The following is an 18187-nucleotide window of genomic DNA, read 5'->3' on the forward strand; positions in this document are numbered from 1 at the left end:
GCCTCGTCTTTTTTCTTATTATTTCTATGTTTATGCAAGTGTTTTAATTAAGTTATAAGTTCGAGAAAGGTCTTTTTGTTTTGTTTTTGTGCAGGGGTTATTCACCCCCCCCTCTAGCCGGCCGCCAAGGGTCCTAACAAGTGGTATCAGAGCCAGGACGCTTTAGGAGGACTAACCGTCAAACGAAGCATATGAGATGGCCGGACCAAGCATCTATCCACTAAAGTTCGAGGGGGAGTTCGCGAGCTGGAAAAAACAAATGGAGGTATTTTTTAAAATTGATTTTGAATTACTTTTAATAATAAAATTCGATTTTGTAGCACCCGAAGGTAAGAAAGAATACCAGTGGATGAAGAAGGAGTAGACCAACTTCGCGGCAAACGGCAAAATAGAGTTCCATCTGCCGAGCATCCTACCGCCACAAGAAGTCAACCGGATCGGCGCCTACAACTCAGCAAAGGAGCTTTGAAAGCAGTTCCTTGAGTTACACGAAGGGACGTTCGAAACCAAGCTCGCGAGACGGGATCTAATAAGGAACCAGCTGAGTAACATAAAATTAGAAGCAGAAGAAACTGTTGCACATCTTCACTTGAGAATGAAGGAACTAATCACCAGACTCACGAATCTCAGAGAAAATGTAAGCAACCTAGATTTGCTAAGGTACACGCTTAATGCATTTCCTAGAACTACCGAGTGAACATCATTAGTAGATGCTTACTATCTATCTAAAGATTTAGAATCTGTCACCTTATAAGAAGTGTTTTCAACATTTGAAGTTCATGAAACGAGATGTGCATATTCGAAAAAGGAGCCGAAGCACAATATTGCCCTCAAGGCGAAGATGGATGAACTAGATTCAGAATCCTCTCTCGACGACGATGACGAAACGACAATGATGGTAAGGTGATTTAAAAAATTATTTAAATCTAGAAAAACTAACCATCTGCAGGGTAGAAAGAAAAGAAAAATCAAATGCTACCACTGCAATGAAGAAGGGTACGTTAAAGACAACTGCCCTAAGTTGAAGAACAAGGATAAGGGAAATAACAAGAAGTCTGTCCAATCTAACAAGTACAAAACGCTAAAGGCAACGTGGGATGAAACGTCATCTGAATCAAAAATTGAAGCCATCACCGGACTTGCGTTAGTGGCAAGTCATCAAGAAGATGAAAACAAAACAAGCTCATCCGAAATGAGCATCGAGAGCATCGATGACGGAGGAGTGACATCGGAAGAAAACAACAGTTCAGGGGGAGCTACGGACAACGAGATCGACAAGGTAAGTCATGTATGATCTCTATCTCTCGATAAATTATTCAAGTTTGTTAAATTATTGTCAAAGGATTGCTGTAAGTTAGAAAAAAAAACTAAGAGTTAAAATTAATTCTAGCCAAATCTTGTCCATTAGAAGAATTTGACAAAATAAAATTGGAAAATGATAATTTGTAAAAAGAAATAAAGAACTTGAAAAATCATACATGCTCATATAATACAAGTATTAGAAAATTTAATGGTCTAAATTGGTACCTTAATTATCATAAGGGACAAATTAGGAAAATTTCTCAGAAATATGCTCCTAAAAGATTTTTAAGCAACCTGGTTGAAAGGAACCTATATTGGGTTCTAATTAAAATCATTCTTGAAATAAAACTTTAAAGTTAGGATTTTCAGAGAGTAGATTAAATGTTCGATTTCCTTAAGAGGTTTTGTCTAGAAAGTGGTTGTTGTTCTAATAACAAAGAAGGCTAGTGCCTCGCCACAGCCTGAAAGCCAATTAATGAAATAAAATATTTAATTGACTAACTGATAAAGCATTTAATTGTAATTAATGCTTTAAATTGTTACTCAAACATTTTTTTCTTCTTAGAAATTTCTTACAAAACTTAAAGTTTCTAAAATTATTTACGTTGCAATTTTTTTTAAGTGATATTAAAATTATTTTCAATTTTTTTTCAAAGTTTTCAAAAACTTGATAAAATTTTCAAAATTATTGGAAAATCAGAGTTTTTTTTAACTTTCTTATTTTTGAAAAGTTACCCTTAAATTTTTTTTGATACTCCATTTTTTTTGTGATCAAAAGGGGAGAAGGAAAAATTAAGTCTAGGGGGAGGTAGCTTAAATTTTTTTACTTTTTGCACTTAATTACAAAATTTATTGCTTTTACTTATGTTGGTTTATCCTAACTGAACTTGGGTTGCTCACATTAAAAAGGGGGAGATTGTTGTTACCCCAAGGTAGTTTTGATGTAATCAACCAAGTTATGTTAGGTCCTGTTGTGTTTAACCCTGTGTTTAAGTGTACAGGAACTTAGGAGCGCACAGGATGTCGAGCAAAAGACGTAGCTAGCGAGAAGGACGGCACGGGAGAGAGTCGATGGACTCGGTGCGTCTGAGGGAAGAGGTGATGTGGAAGAGTATGTGGGCGGACTAGAAGGAGGCGCATGACGTTTCTGAGGGACGAGAAGCCAGAGAGGAAGCTTGCTCGAGAAGGCCGAAAGTTAGGTTCGGATGAGCTCTATTCCGGATGGTCAAAATCACCCAAGCTAGCGGAGCCAGAGCGGAAGACCCAGACCGATGCGAGCGGAACTAAAGAAGAAGATCGGGACCAAAAATCAGCAAAAGCTAATTTTTGGCTCCGGGGAGCTTGGACTCCGGGCACCCGGACTTCGAACGCCCGGAACCCGATTCTTAGCCATTTTGGCGTAGCGTTTGAACGTTGCATCAGGGATAGAATTCTATCCCATTTTAGGTGCCTGAAACCCTTCCAGGTACCTCGAGCAGGGCTATATAAGCAGCTCTACTCTCAGAAGCTAAGAACAACAAGAATTACAAAGTTAAAACACTTGTTCTTGAGTTTATCTGAGTTTAGCTTTCTGATTCTGTGCGTTCATTGCTATAAGAGACTTCTCCGCCTAGAGGAGATTTTTAGTGCGCTTTTTCATTTGCCTTGGATTAACAACCTCCCCGGTTGTAATCAAGTAAATCTGTTGAGCCTCGTCTTTTTAGTTTATTATTATTTCTATGTTTATGAAAGTATTTTAATTAAGTTATAAGTTCGAGAAAGATCTTTTTGTTTTATTTTTGTGCAGGGGCTATTCACCTCCCCCCCCCTTTAGCGGGCTGCCAAGGGTCCTAACACTTATATCTTTACATTATATAATTACCGTATTAGAAACTCAACTCCTTACAATTGAAAATCATATTCACAAAAATAATCAAAATAACAATCTCAAAGAAGCATTAGGAAATTTAAACAAAGACCTTAGTAAACTCTCTCTTGGAAAAATAATTCCTAGACAGTTACCTACTACCTATAAATTTCTCACATACACAAATCAAGAGAAGGATTTCCCTGCTAATGGATCTACATCCGCACACAAGAACACAAATTAAAGTAGTTATAGGACCATCACAAACTTTAAGACAACCAAATAGAACTTTATCAATGATACCTAGGATATTATCAACCAATATTGCTACTTATCAATTAGAAGAACTTATATATATTGAACAAAATTTAGATACTTTTTTAAATGAAAATTAAATACCCTAAATCCAAGAAGAATATACAATCAAGGATTGTTATCCTTTTCTACTGCATTTTATAGACATCATAGAATACAACCACTTCATTTACCAGATGGAGGTGAAGAACATTTCACACTTATGACTAAAGAATCAACAAGAATACTTTTACAATGAAAACATAATTATATCCATCTAGGAATAGTTATGTTTGGTCTAAGAGGACTTACTACAAAAAGTAGAGAAGATAAAGTCTTTCTTGTCCTTATGATTCAAGATTTTTTGATAATGATAAAATAGTTAATGGACTTATTGAAGTCAATATGAATAGCAACTTGGGAATTGCTTATTTTTTCCCAAACTTTAATATGACTATTCCAGAATTCATAGAACATATTAAAATCTCAGTCCAAGCAAAAGGTTGTGGAGATTTTCAATGTCATAACATCTAAATTGACAAAATTTTTCTAAGAAAAATAATGACTAATATTAATAATAGTTTTAAAGTTCAAATAAACAATATTATTGAAATCCTTACTACAAAAGGAATTTATTTTCTTAAACCTAAAGACTTTTTATCTAATCTACTGGCTGGGTTAGACTGGACCCTTAATCTAGAACTCAGTATTAAACCACAAACTTTACAACCAAGGGAATCTATTATATATAAAGATAGACATGGTAGTTCTATAGTAAGATTTCATAATTATAAACTCTCAACATCACAAGAAGAGGATCATGATGTAACGCCCAAAAATTCTCAAAATAATTATTAGAAATATCCTAGTATTTTTCTGGAATTTTAGGATATTTTTACAGAATTTTTAGAGTAGCGAAAGTAGTAAAAATAAATAGAAAACGAAAACGGCCTGAGCGGGAATTGAACCCGAGACCTATGGGGTTTACGGATAATTCTAGTAACTAGTTGAACCCAGCAAGGCCATGCTGAAAGGAAAGGGTAGATCCATTGGGCTGGGCTCCCATAGTCGTTCCCTAGATTTAGATAACCTAGTAAACCCTACTAAATTCGGGACTTGCAAACCCGGGTCTAGTTAGGGACGCGCGCATAGCACGTACAGTTGCCGGGCCCAAACATCAGCATGTATATGTATTTTCATCTATTATGTATGTAGTTTTAAACTCTCACAAAACAGTTAGGTGAGATCAGTATAGCTTAAGCATTTACTAGAATTAGCTCAGTTTATGCTTCAGTTCAGCTCATTTCTTTTATGATTATGTATGATAACACTATGCTCAGCTTTTGGTTACATATGCTATAGATGATAGTATGCCATGTTTAGCTCTTGATTTCCATGTACTGTTTGATAGCATGCCATGTTTTAGTTTAATCAGTACATATTTCAAAGGGCATGTTTTAAAAGCATAAATGTATCGTATGCACTGTTTTTGTGAGGTAGATGGTTTTTTACTAAGCGAAAGCTTACAGATACTTTCTTTTCCTTATACTGCAGATAAAGGTAAAAGGAAGATGGACTAGAGGAAGCTGGTGGTCAATGCAGAGATGGTGTGTGTGGCAGGGACCTGGAATGAAGATCCTTAGGGAGTTTAGCAAATTAAGAACTTAGTTTATTTTCTCAAGACACTTTTATGCATTTCTAGTGGTTTAAATGCTATGAATTAATGAATCTCGCACTATGGCATGTTAGAATGTTAGTTAGTAGATATTAGAATGTTTTCCATACATTGTATAATTGTTGTGTGAGATTTTGGCACGAACTAGTGTTGAAATCAGAGTTTCAGTGCGAAATCAGAAACTCCGATCGATCCATGGATCGATCGGGGGTCCTCGATCGATCCATGGATCTATTGGGGGCTGATTCCGCGAACAGAAGGCTTCTGGATCGATCAGCCGATTGATCCAGACACATTCTGTCGCGAACAGAAGGCCTCTGGATTGATCGGTCGATCGATCCAAGCTTTTCCTCGCGAACAGAAAGATTTTTGATCGATCATTGGATCGATTGACTTATGTTGGATTGATCAGCCGATCGATCCAAATATAGTCCCGTGCACAGAAGCACGCTGGATCGATCACTGGATCGATCGGTGAGCCTGGATCGATCAGCCGATCGGTCCAGATTACACCCGAGCACAGTAGCAGTCTGGATCGATTCATGGATCGATCCAACAGAGAGCAATCGATCCAGTTCAGTCTGGATCGATTGGGAAGTTCAGTTTCGACCAAGAAACTTAGCAGATCAGCTTCCAGTCCATAGGGAATGTAGGATACACCTTGTATCCTTTAGACTATACCCTTTAGCACATGTAGAACCAAGAATAGTTATTAGTTAGCAACCAAAATTTAAATTGGATCAGTTTTCCGCACAGTTAACACAGTATAATGTGACGCTCAGCCTCACAGCCTAGTTAGTAGGAGGTGGGGCGTTACAGAGTGGTATCAAAGCAGCTTCCATACTTCCTACACACACATCAGCATTGAACCTGTAGCTTCCAAGTAAGAAACGTCTCTCACTTTATTGTGTCCTTTCTTTCATGTTTATAGATACTGTAGCATATTGATTGATGATAGTACTTAACATGTTAGTGATTGTAGTTACATAAACATGATTGTATTAGTTATGTATGTCCTCTATGTCTTTAGAAATTGCACGAGGACGCCCAGCTAGAAGGGCCCCAGCCACTGAGCCCCAGCATGAGGCAGGTGGTTCAGTGCCTCCCCCAGACCTTACAGCACTAGTGGCTCAGTTACAACAGCAGCTAGCCGAACAGCAGCAGGAAATAGCCAGCTTAAAGGCTAGTCAGCAAAACACTCCCACAGTCACCCCGGAACCAAACTTAGCAACGCCAGTAGTCTTAGAGGTTCCCCCAGTCCAACCTACAGCACCAGTGGCTCCAGCAGCAGGAACACAGAGGGAAGCCTATCTGATCCAGTGGTAGAGAGTCAAGCCAGAGAACTTCTCAGGCACCAGCGAACCATGGGATGCTCAAGCCTGGTTCAAAATACTGGAAAGTACGATGGAGCTTCTGGACTGGCCAGAGTATGAAAAGGTGAAATGCGCCTCCTTCTGCTTGACAGGAGATGCACGCATGTGGTGGGAGAGAATTAGAGCGAAGCGCCCAGTAAACCAGATGGCATGGGCTGACTTCGAGAAGGAATTCTTTGAGGAGTTCTTTCACATGCGGGTCACCAACCGCCACTATGACGAGTTCACTGAGTTTCGTCAGGGCAACCTTTCAGTGGAGGAAGCCGTGAAGAAATTCAACAGATTGGCTCGTCTATGCCCTGAACTAGTCAATACAGAGAAAGAACGAGTCCGGTTGATGCTCAAGATGCTGAGGCCGGAAATAGCGATGAATGTGGCTGGTGGCGTTCATAGGCCACAAACTACCGAAGAGCTAGTGAGCAGTGCTCTAATCACTGAGCATTACCAGAATAGCACCAAGCAGCAGAAGCAAGTCCTCTCAGAAGCTAAGGGCCAAGGAGTCTCAGGCACTCAGAAACAGCAGGGCCACAGCTCCCATGGCTCTAATTGGAAAGGGAACTCCAGCAACAAGCGCAAACCAGGGAGTTACCCAAAAGGAGGGCCAACCAGCAAGCAGCCCAGTTATCCAAAGTGTGCTACTTGTGGGAAATTCCATCCTGGAGTTTGTCGTAAGGGCACACGAGGATGCTTTGAATGCGGACAGGAAGGGCATATGGCCAAGCAGTGTCCAAACAAGATCAGTCTTCCTCAGCCACAGCCGATTCAGTATGGAGGCCAGCCAGCTCAGTTACATCAGATGCAGGCCGCTTTAGATGGTCCACATATCAGCCAGGGCAGATTAGAAGCCCCTCCAGCTATGACCAATGCGAGGATCTACTCACTCACCAGAGAGGACGCAGCAAATGCCTCGACAGTTGTTACAGGTCAGATTAGTATTTTACAGCAAAGTACAACTGTCTTATTCGATACTGGGGCAACCCATTCATACATATCCAGGGCATTTGCTGAGAAGTTAGCAGTACCTCCAGAGGTACTCAGTAGCCAGTTCCTTACGACGTTACCCTCAGGAGAAATCATGGCGTCTACGCACTGGCTCAGAGCAGTGCCGGTCACTATATCAGATAGAGAGCTCTTTTGCGATCTGATAGTGATTAATATGACCGACTACGATGTTATCTTCGGGAGGGACTTCTTGATCAAATACGGTGCCTCCATCGAGTGCCATCAACAGAAAGTCATATTCCAACCTGAAGCGGAAGCACAGTTCGAATTCGTCGGAGAACCCAGGAGAAAGGCCAAGAAGTTTCTCTCAGCTATAAAGGCACAGAGGTTGATGGATTCAGGATGTACGGGGTTCTTAGCACACGTAGTCAGTACCAGTCAGGACAAGGACCAACAGCTAGCAGAGGTCCGAGTCGTATGTGACTACCCAGCAGTCTTCCCTGAAGAGTTACCAGGCCTAGCACTAGACAGGGAGATCGAATTTGAGATAGAACTCATTCCCGGTACAAATCCTATTTCCAAAGCACCCTACCGCATGGCTCCAGCAGAACTGAAGGAACTTCATGAGCAATTACAGGAGCTGCTTGACAAGGGCTTCATACGCCCTAGTCACTCACCATGGGGAGCGCCTGTATTATTCGTGAAGAAGAAAGACGGGAGCATGCGCCTGTGTATAGATTACCGAGCGCTGAACCAAGTCACAATCAAGAACAGGTATCCTCTTCCCAGAATTGATGACTTGTTCGACCAGCTAAAGGGAGCAGCAGTGTTCTCTAAGATAGACCTCAGATCAGGTTATCATCAAGTGAGAGTCAAGGAAGGGGATATACCCAAGACAGCATTTAGGACTAGATACGGACATTACGAGTTCGTAGTCATGCCCTTTGGCGTGACAAATGCTCCAGCTACTTTCATGGACCTCATGAACAGGGTATTCAGAGAATACTTAGATAAATTTGTTATCGTATTCATCGATGACATTCTTATCTATTCAGGAACTCAGGAAGAACACGCAGAGCACCTGAAAACAGTATTGCAGACCCTTCAGCAGAACCAGCTGTATGCCAAGTTCACGAAATGTGAATTTTGGTTAGATCAGGTGTCCTTCCTGGGTCACATCATCTCAAAGGATGGTATCATGGTAGACCCCAGTAAGATAGAAGCTGTGAGCAACTGGAAAAGACCCAAGAACGCTAGTGAGATCAGAAGCTTTCTGGGATTAGCAGGTTATTACAGAAAGTTTGTAGAGGATTTCTCCAGGATAGCCTCCCCACTGACAGCTCTTACCAGAAAGAACAGAAAATTTCAGTGGACAGAGGACTGTGAGAACAGTTTCAGCGAGCTGAAAAGAAGATTGATCAGTGCACCTATACTGACTCTACCAGAAAACGCAGATAGCTTCGATATATATAGTGATGCCTCGAAGTTGGGACTAGGAGCAGTACTGATGCAAGATGGCAAGGTAATCGCCTACGCCTCCAGACAACTCAAGGATTATGAGAGGAATTACCCCACTCATGACCTTGAGCTTGCGGCAGTGATGTTCGCTCTCAAGATTTGGAGACATTACTTGTATGGAGCTCAGTGCAGAGCGTATACAGATCATCAGAGTCTGAAGTACTTCTTCACTCAGAAGGATCTGAATATGCGATAGCGCAGATGGCTAGAGCTGGTCAAGGACTACGATATAGACATCCTCTACCACCCAGTAAAGGCAAATAGGGTAGCAGATGCACTTAGCAGAAAGTCCAGTGCTGCCCTATTATCTTTAGCAGCCATGTCACCGCCCCTACAGAAAGAGATCACAGATTTTGGTCTCGAATTCATAGTCGGACAGCTCTCTACTATGACATTAGAGTCTACCTTGCTTGGTGACATCCAGACAGCTCAGGAGCAGGATCCTGAAATTTAGAAAATCAAGCAAGGATTAGCAGAATCAGAAAGTGGAGAATTTAGAGTGTCCGCTAGCGGGGTGTTGTACTTTGGCGACAGATTATGTGTTCCAGATCAGGAGGAACTACAGAAGAAAATCCTAGACGAGGCTCACAAGACTCCTTACGCGATGCATCCTGGCTCCACCAAAATGTACCAGGACTTGAAGAAACGTTTTTGGTGGCCTGGGATGAAGAGAGACATCGCTCGATATGCCAGCACCTGCCTAACCTGTCAGAGGGTTAAAGCAGAACATCAGAGACCAGGAGGAGTTTTGCAGCCTATTCAGATTCCAGAATGGAAGTGGGAAGACATTTCTATGGATTTCATCGTGGGATTACCCAGAACTACGAATGGTTTTGATACCATCTGGGTAATAGTCGACAGATTGACTAAATCAGCCCACTTCTTAGCTATCAAGATCTCCTACTCCATGGAACAGCTAGCTCAGTTGTATCTTAAGGAGATCGTTAGACTACATGGAGTCCCATGAACCATTATATCAGACAGAGATAGCAGATTCACATCACACTTCTGGGAGTGTGTACAGTCAGCTTTGGGCACGAAGTTGAAGTTTAGCACAGCCTTCCATCCTCAGACAGATGGACAGACGGAGCGGGTAAATCAGGTACTCGAAGATATGCTCCGAGCATGTGCCCTAGATTTCAAAGGAAGTTGGTGCAAATATCTGAGTCTAGCAGAATTTGTATACAACAACAGCTATCAGGCCACTATCGGTATGGCACCTTATGAGGCTCTCTATGGGCGGAGGTGTAGATCTCCAATCTGCTGGTATGAGAGTGGTGAACAGAAAGAACTAGAACTTCAGACAGATCTAGTGGCAGATACCACAGCAGCTATACAGCAGATCCGCCAGAGGATAGGGACAGCACAGAGCCGCCAGAAAAGCTATGCTGATACACGACGCAGACCTTTAGAGTTTTCAGTTGGGGATTCAGTGTTCCTCAGAGTAGCTCCCATGAAGGGAGTAATGCGTTTTGGGAAGAAGGGTAAGCTAAGTCCCAGATATGTGGGACCATACCTCATCAGCAGAAGAGTAGGCAAGGTAGCATATGAGCTAGAGCTACCCCAGGAAATGTCAGCTGTCCACAATGTATTTCATGTCTCTATGCTGAAGAAGCATACCCCAGATGCCACCCAGGTGATTAAGCCTCAGTCGGTACAGATCCGCGAAGACCTCAGCTATGACAGTCGGCCTATTCAGATAATAAACCGAGTAGTTAAGAAATTGCGGAATAAGGAAGTACCATTAGTCAAAGTTATTTGGCACAGTCACACAGCAGAAGAGGCAACATGGGAGACAGAAGTCAGTATGAGACAGAAGTACCCAGAGTTATTTTAAGTTCGAGGACGAACTTTTTATAAGGTATGGGGGATTGTAACACCCGAAAATTCTCAAAATAATTATTAGAAATATCCTAGTATTTTTCTGGAATTTTAGGATATTTTTACAGAATTTTTAGAGTAGCGGAAGTAGCAAAAATAAATAGAAAACGAAAACGGCCTGAGCGGGAATTGAACCCGAGACCTATGGTTTACGGATAATTCTAGTAACCAGTTGAACCCAGCAGGGCCGTGCTGAAAGGAAAGGGAGACAATTTTATTTAAGTTAGAGTTGGGCCGAAAGTTCCACTTAATATAAATAGAAAAATTAAGTGGGGTTTGGTTTATTTTGTTTGGTTCGACAACTTCTCCTCCTCTCCAACCCTCACAGCCGACGCCCCCTCTCCTTCTCCTTCTTCTTCACGGCGCCAACCCTAGGGTTCTCTCCCTAGGGCCCTAAGAGCACCTTCCAGCAGTGATTCCAGCACAAGGACGTTCCCCTCCGCGAGAGGAACGTGTTGGCGCAAGAAGACTATCGAAAGGATCGTCTTCTCCGGAAACCTAGCGACTAGAACCGTAAGGAAACTAGCGTACGATGTAAGAAACCCTCACCTGCAGTATAAGTAGCTTCCGTGTGGATTTTATGTTTTAGTTTAGCAGTACATAGACTTTCGACACAAGGGATGTGAATTAGCACACACCAAGTATTCGATTAAATTGTTTATCGCAGTAAAATGCAACTTAGGCATTTTAGTAGCTTAGATAAATGCAATAGAAGCATTTTTACATATTATTTAGCTTTGCTTCAGCTTTTACAGGACTAGATGTCCAATGGGTGGGCTCCCATAGTCGCCTCTAGGTTTAGATAACCTAGCTCTAGGTTCAGATAACCTAGCTCTAGGTTCAGATAACCTAGAAAGAGCAAGGCAAGCAATAATTAGTTATATTCAATATTTTACTTTTCAGTGGCACTGTACAAGATTAGTTATCCATTGGGCTGGGCTCCCATAGTCGTTCCCTAGGTTTAGATAACCTAGTAAACCCTACTAAATTCGGGACTTGCAAACCCGGGTCTAGTTAGGGACGCGCGCATAGCACGTACAGTTGCCGGGCCCAAACATCAGCATGTATATGTATTTTCATCTATTATGTATGTAGTTTTAAACTCTCACAAAACAGTTAGGTGAGATCAGTATAGCTTAAGCATTTGCTAGAATTAGCTCAGTTTATGCTTCAGTTCAGCTCATTTCTTTTATGATTATGTATGATAACACTATGCTCAGCTTTTGGTTACATATGCTATAGATGATAGTATGTTATGTTTAGCTCTTGATTTCCATGTACTGTTTGATAGCATGCCATGTTTTAGTTTAATCAGTACATATTTCAAAGGGCATGTTTTAAAAGCATAAATGCATCGTATGCACTGTTTTTGTGAGGTAGATGGTTTTTTACTAAGCGAAAGCTTACAGATACTTTCTTTTCCTTATACTGCAGATAAAGGTAAAAGGAAGATGGACTAGAGGAAGCTGGTGGTCAATGCAGAGATGGTGTGTGTGGCAGGGACCTGGAATGAAGATCCTTAGGGAGTTTAGCAAATTAAGAACTTAGTTTCTTTTTTTAAGACACTTTTATGCATTTCTAGTGGTTTAAATGCTATGAATTAATGAATCTCGCACTATGGCATGTTAGAATGTTAGTTAGTAGATATTAGAATGTTTTCCATGCATTGTATAATTGTTGTGTGAGATTTTGGCACGAACTAGTGCTGAAATCAGAGTTTTAGTGTGAAATCAGAAACTCCGATCGATCCATGGATCGATCGGGGATCCTCGATCGATCCATGGATCGATTGGGGGTTGATTCCGCGAACAGAAGGCTTCTGGATCGATCAGCCGATTGATCCAGACACATTCTGTCGCGAACAGAAGGCCTCTGGATCGATCGGTCGATCAATCCAAGATTTTTCTCGCGAACAGAAAGGTTTTTGATCTATCATTGGATCGATTGACTTATGTTGGATTGATCAGCCGATCGATCCAAATATAGTCCCGTGCACAGAAGCACGCTGGATCGATCACTGGATCGATCGGTGAGCCTGGATCGATCAGCCGATCGGTCCAGATTATCACCCGAGCACAGTAGCAGTTTGGATCGATCCATGGATCGATCCAACAGAGAGCAATCGATCCAGTTCAGTCTGGATCGATTGGGAAGTTCAGTTTCGACCAAGAAACTTAGCAGATCAGCTTCTTGTCCATAGGGAATGTAGGATACACCTTGTATCCTTTAGACTATACCCTTCAGCACATGTAGAACCAAGAATAGTTATCAGTTAGCAACCAAAATTTAAATTGGATCAGTTTTCCGCATAGTTAGCACAGTTAGCACAGTATAATGTGACGCTCAGCCTCACAGCCTAGTTAGTAGGAGGTGGGGCGTTACACATGAGGATAACCAGACTAACATGAACTTAATGAACATAGGATACATCACACAACTAGACCATATAAACCAGAATAATGAGGCAAAATATTTGTTTTATGATGACTTAAATGAATATGTTTACATCCCAGTTGAAATAACTATCTATCTTACTAATGAAGCTTTAACAGAATTTAAAACTTTTGATTTCCTACACCATAAATTAACACTTGATTGGATATTATATTTTAATGAAGATCATAATATAATTACTAAAAAGAAAGATTATTTCTTAAATATCAATTTAATGAATCCAGCTGAATCGAGTAGCATTAGTAATTTCAGACCACAACCTTTACAAGTAAGATATCCTAAAAGTTTTATGAAAACTATGGATTATGGAGAAGGTCATCCTCCAAGAACAAATATTACTCCTAATACTGATAACAATCCCTTGTTGCGAACAATAGGTAAAAGAAGACCACTAGAAATGATCTACTTTGGCAAAAATTCAGTCTTATTAAATATAGGAGAATGTGATGATCCACAACTATAAGATACCTATTTAGAACAATAGATAGTCTTTGTTAAAAGAGATTATCAAGCCAAACATGAACTAAATATATGGTGAAGTCATGATAAGAGTAGGAGAAAGTTACTTAGGAGACGTTGCTAAAGCAACATGAGAAGCTTATAAAACTACTTATCCTGAGGAAGTAACAAGAATTGCTTCGCAAGGAAACAACATACTTAATTTTTGCTATACAATTCATCAGCTATTTACTGCTAGATATACTAACACAAGATTAGACATAAGACAAAGAGAAGCTACGCTAGATTTGGAACAATTAAAACTTTTTAGTTGGAACTGGATAAAACACTTCTGTAATTATTTCTTAGCATTTACAACAATCTCAAGCAATTATTGTAACCTAGAATTAGGAGAATGACTTTTAGCAAACTTCCAGGAGACTTAGGAAAAGAAATACATAAAGTCTGGACAAATATGAAAGTAGCACCATAATATGATAATATTGGAGTACAAATTCAACATATTATCTTAATACTTAAAGAAAAATGTACCTATATTCACATACAAAAATAACTCAAAAATCAACAATATGAATTATATAGCCAGATTTATACTCCTCAACAATATGGTCTCTCTCAACCCAAAACATGAACAAACCATAGAAACATTTCCTCAAGAGTACCAAGACTATCAGTAGTAAAATCTAAAATAGTTAGATCTAGACAAATATACTATGTTAGAAAAAGTAGAGAAAAGAAATCATACCTAAAATAAGGATAAATATGTAAGAAAATTTAGGCCAAAGAAAACTTATGCCAATACTATTACTCATTTTGCTTATAATGAACCTGGACATTTGTCTTCTGCTTGCCCAAATAAAAAAAAAAAATCTATATACAAGAGAAGCAAAATTAGTTACATGTACCAATCTTGACTTAGTAGAAGTATAATCAGATGTCTCTGATACATCTTCGATCTACTCTATTGTTTCAGTAGATGATGTAGAAGAAATACAAGCTCAAGCATTTCTAAGTCTACAAGATGCATTTCCAAGCAACAAATGATCAAGCTCAAGGTTCCTCATTGTCGTATTACTTTCCTTGTCTTATTGTATCTTTTGTTGTATTTCTTATGTATTCTTGTGTTGGAGTTTATACGAGGCTTCTCCACCTCCTAGAATGAGGATTTCATAGTATATCTGTGAGTGAGAAGGTGGATCCTTAAATTATTACCTCAAGGAGATGGATACTAAATAAAATCAAAGGTGTTAGTAGTGTGGAGTCCTTCCTACGAAATTTTTTATGGGTCATTAGATAAATTCAAAAATGAACCTGACCAATAGTCTAATATCACGGGTGATTTACCGCCAGGATATAACCTGTAAAAAAAAACAAAATCAAACTTACATGAGCTTACCTACCTCTTAAGCATCCAAACATTAGCGAACCATGAACTAGTAACGGTCAGAATTTATAAAATGATTTTAAAATAAATCCTCAAATTATGCGGAAGAAAAAAACACGAATTCCGTATAAGCCGTACAAGAACGTGCGCTCTGCCTCTCCCTCCGTCGTCCCCGATTCGATCGCGTTTCTCTGTTCTCGTCGCCTCTTTTGCCCGCTCCCAGTCGAGGCTTTTTGATCTCGTTCGCATTTTTAATCAGACTCAGAATCAGATCAGGCGATTACTATCGCCGGACTCGTCCTTTGGCAGGAGTCTGGCGAGATCGCGGGGTCCATTCTACAAATCTACTCGCTGATTCCTCGAATTCCACTGGCCGCGATGTTCCTGGTGGATTGGTTCTACCGGGTCCTGGCCTATGGCAGGAGGAGGCTAGGATCTTGTTCCTGGGGCTCGACAATGCCGGAAAGACCACGCTGCTTCATATGCTTAAGGACGAGGTTGATCTTAGATCAACATTCGTACCTTCTCTCCCCCTTAAGTTTCTGGTTAATTCCTGTTCTAGTCTTCTTACATTGATCTGCTTGGTGTTTCCGTATTTTGTTGGAAGTTGTTTTTTTGTTTTGTTTTATGTCTCCCTGAATGCAGAGACTGGCTCAGCATCAACCGACGCAGCACCCAACGTCGGAGGAGCTGAGCATTGGAAAGATCAAGTTCAAGGCTTTGATTTGGGAGGCCATCAGATTGCTCGTCGTGTCTGGAAGGATTACTATGCTAAGGTTACTTTTCAGAAATTTTTCTTTTTTTTTTAATAAATCTATGTTTCATTTTCCTTGCAACTGTTTCTCACATGCATGGGGTGTGGTTCCTATCTGCATCAACCGTACTTGTCTGAAGAATTGCCCAAAGTTTGTTTTCCAAGAGCATTATCTTCTGTTTATAGTTTAATGGTGACTTTATTTTGAGCATGGTCCACATATTTGATTGTAACTGTTTTGATCATTTTTTTTATCCCTCCAGTCAACAAATAATTTCATCACGTCCGCATTCCTTCCATTGTGTTTTTTGTTTATGCATAATCAGACCACAGCTTCTGCCTCCAATAATAAGATTAATTTGATGCATATCTATAATTTCTGTATGATCATTCTCTTGAATTGCTCACTCAACTCATGGACTGTTGGATTTGAGGGCAAATGCAGCTTCATCTGTCATTCATGTATCTTTAAACAATGCTTTAATCCAATGTGTTTCTCAATTTAGATGTCGAATTAACTGAAGCCAAAGTTGTGTTAGAATCAAAGTTGCCAGAGGTGATATAATTTTTGATAAAAGAAATTTAATGGTGGAGATTGGTTAATGTTCTCAGGAGATACTTTTATTTCTGTCACTATGTCTTATAATTGAACATTTTTGAAACTAAGAAGCATAAATTGTTTTTTGTCTAGTGTAAACAATTGGAATGAATCTACCCAGTGTCAAACAGCATACCCAAGTGTTACTCTATTGTTCTTATAGTTTGATATAGGCAAACATCTGAAACTTGCATTGGACTTGGGAAAAATGACTATCACCGTTTATCACATGGCATTTTTCTGTTACCCAAACTTGGTTGAACTTTCTAATATTTTACAAGTGTTTGTATAGATAACTATACATATCTTCTTTGGATACTGCCGGTGACTGTTAGTTTTCGTTACATTTATCTGACATTTTTGTATCCAACTTCTTTTCTACTATAAATTACTGAATAAGTTCTCTTTTTGTTTAGTTGGAATGAACTCACATGAGGAAGTCCTGAACCGTTTGGCTGGTTAGTTGATGCTGATCTGTCAGGCTTAATCCATCACAATTTTCTCTTTTGTACCACCAAATTTAGATCTAAAGAATTGGAAGGAAACATAGCACAGAAATGACACTTCTTCCTAACTTCCACCCTCCCTCCTGATTTCCTTCCAATCAAGCAGGATGAATTGATCGGACAAGATAATGCCATTGTGACCGCATGCACATCTAAGTCTATTCGAACTTTCATCATGCGTTTATTATCATTGCTTTCACAGCCCTCTTTCAGTCTTTTTCTTGGAATGCTATGAAATACTTGCATCAATGAATAATGTTTTTCTGATGGAAGTTGTGAAAAAGTTGTTCACTTGATTATCTAAGATTGCTATCTCTTGTATTGATATCCTATACTATTGTGAATTTTTTTTCTACCAGGTGGATTCAGTGGTGTACCTAGTGGATGCATATGACAAAGAGAGGTTTGCAGAGTCGAAGAAAGAATTAGATGCACTTCTATCCGATGATTGTTTGGCAAACGTCCCATTTGTCATTCTAGGAAACAAAATTGACATCCCCTATGCAGCATCAGAGGAAGAGCTGCTCTTCCATCTCGGTCTGAACAACTTCACAACCGGCAAGGGAAAGGTTAATCTTAGTGACTCCAACATTCGCCCTCTTGAGGTCTTCATGTGGAGCATTGTGCGGAAGATGGGTTTCAAATGGCTCTCACAGTACATCAAGTAGGTTTGATTCTCTGATGCATATAGCTCAGTTGGGTTTGACAACTCTTTGTTTCGTTTCCCCAATGTATTTGGAAGTACATGGTTTTCCCTGTTGGATTAGCCTTTTATTGATTGCTATTTGTTTTGGGGTCAAACATAAGAACATAGAACAAGACGGATGTAACACTGAAGTGGTTGTATAAATGAATATATATAGAGCAATTCCAAAACTATTGAAGGTATTATCGCAAAGTTTCCTTCTTACTTGTCAACTTAGAAATGCTGACCATGGAGAGGAACAAATCATCTCTTTAGTTTATTAAACTGTTACATCAATTACTTAATGGATCCAGCTGAATTCCATCTCCAGTTTTTTTTTTTTGGTTTTGTTTTGAATTTTCTTTGCAATAACAAAGCTAAGAGTCTTAAATTTTTAAAATAATAGTTTTATATATGTTTAGTAGTTAAAAAGTAAATTAAATAGATAAGTCTATGTGTTGATAATTTGAAATGAAGAGAAAAATGCCGACCATAGCAATTTTCTTTCATTTTTTA

General features: G+C 39.7%; 1 pseudogene; it reads left to right on the forward strand.

Annotated features, from left to right (window-relative positions):
- The first annotated feature begins 15297 nt into the window (after positions 1-15297).
- Positions 15298-18117, forward strand: LOC122024132 (annotated as a pseudogene).
- The last annotated feature ends 70 nt before the right edge of the window (positions 18118-18187 follow it).

The sequence above is a fragment of the Zingiber officinale genome, chromosome 1A (genome assembly GCF_018446385.1).
Source record: "Zingiber officinale cultivar Zhangliang chromosome 1A, Zo_v1.1, whole genome shotgun sequence".
Lineage (NCBI taxonomy): Eukaryota > Viridiplantae > Streptophyta > Magnoliopsida > Zingiberales > Zingiberaceae > Zingiber > Zingiber officinale.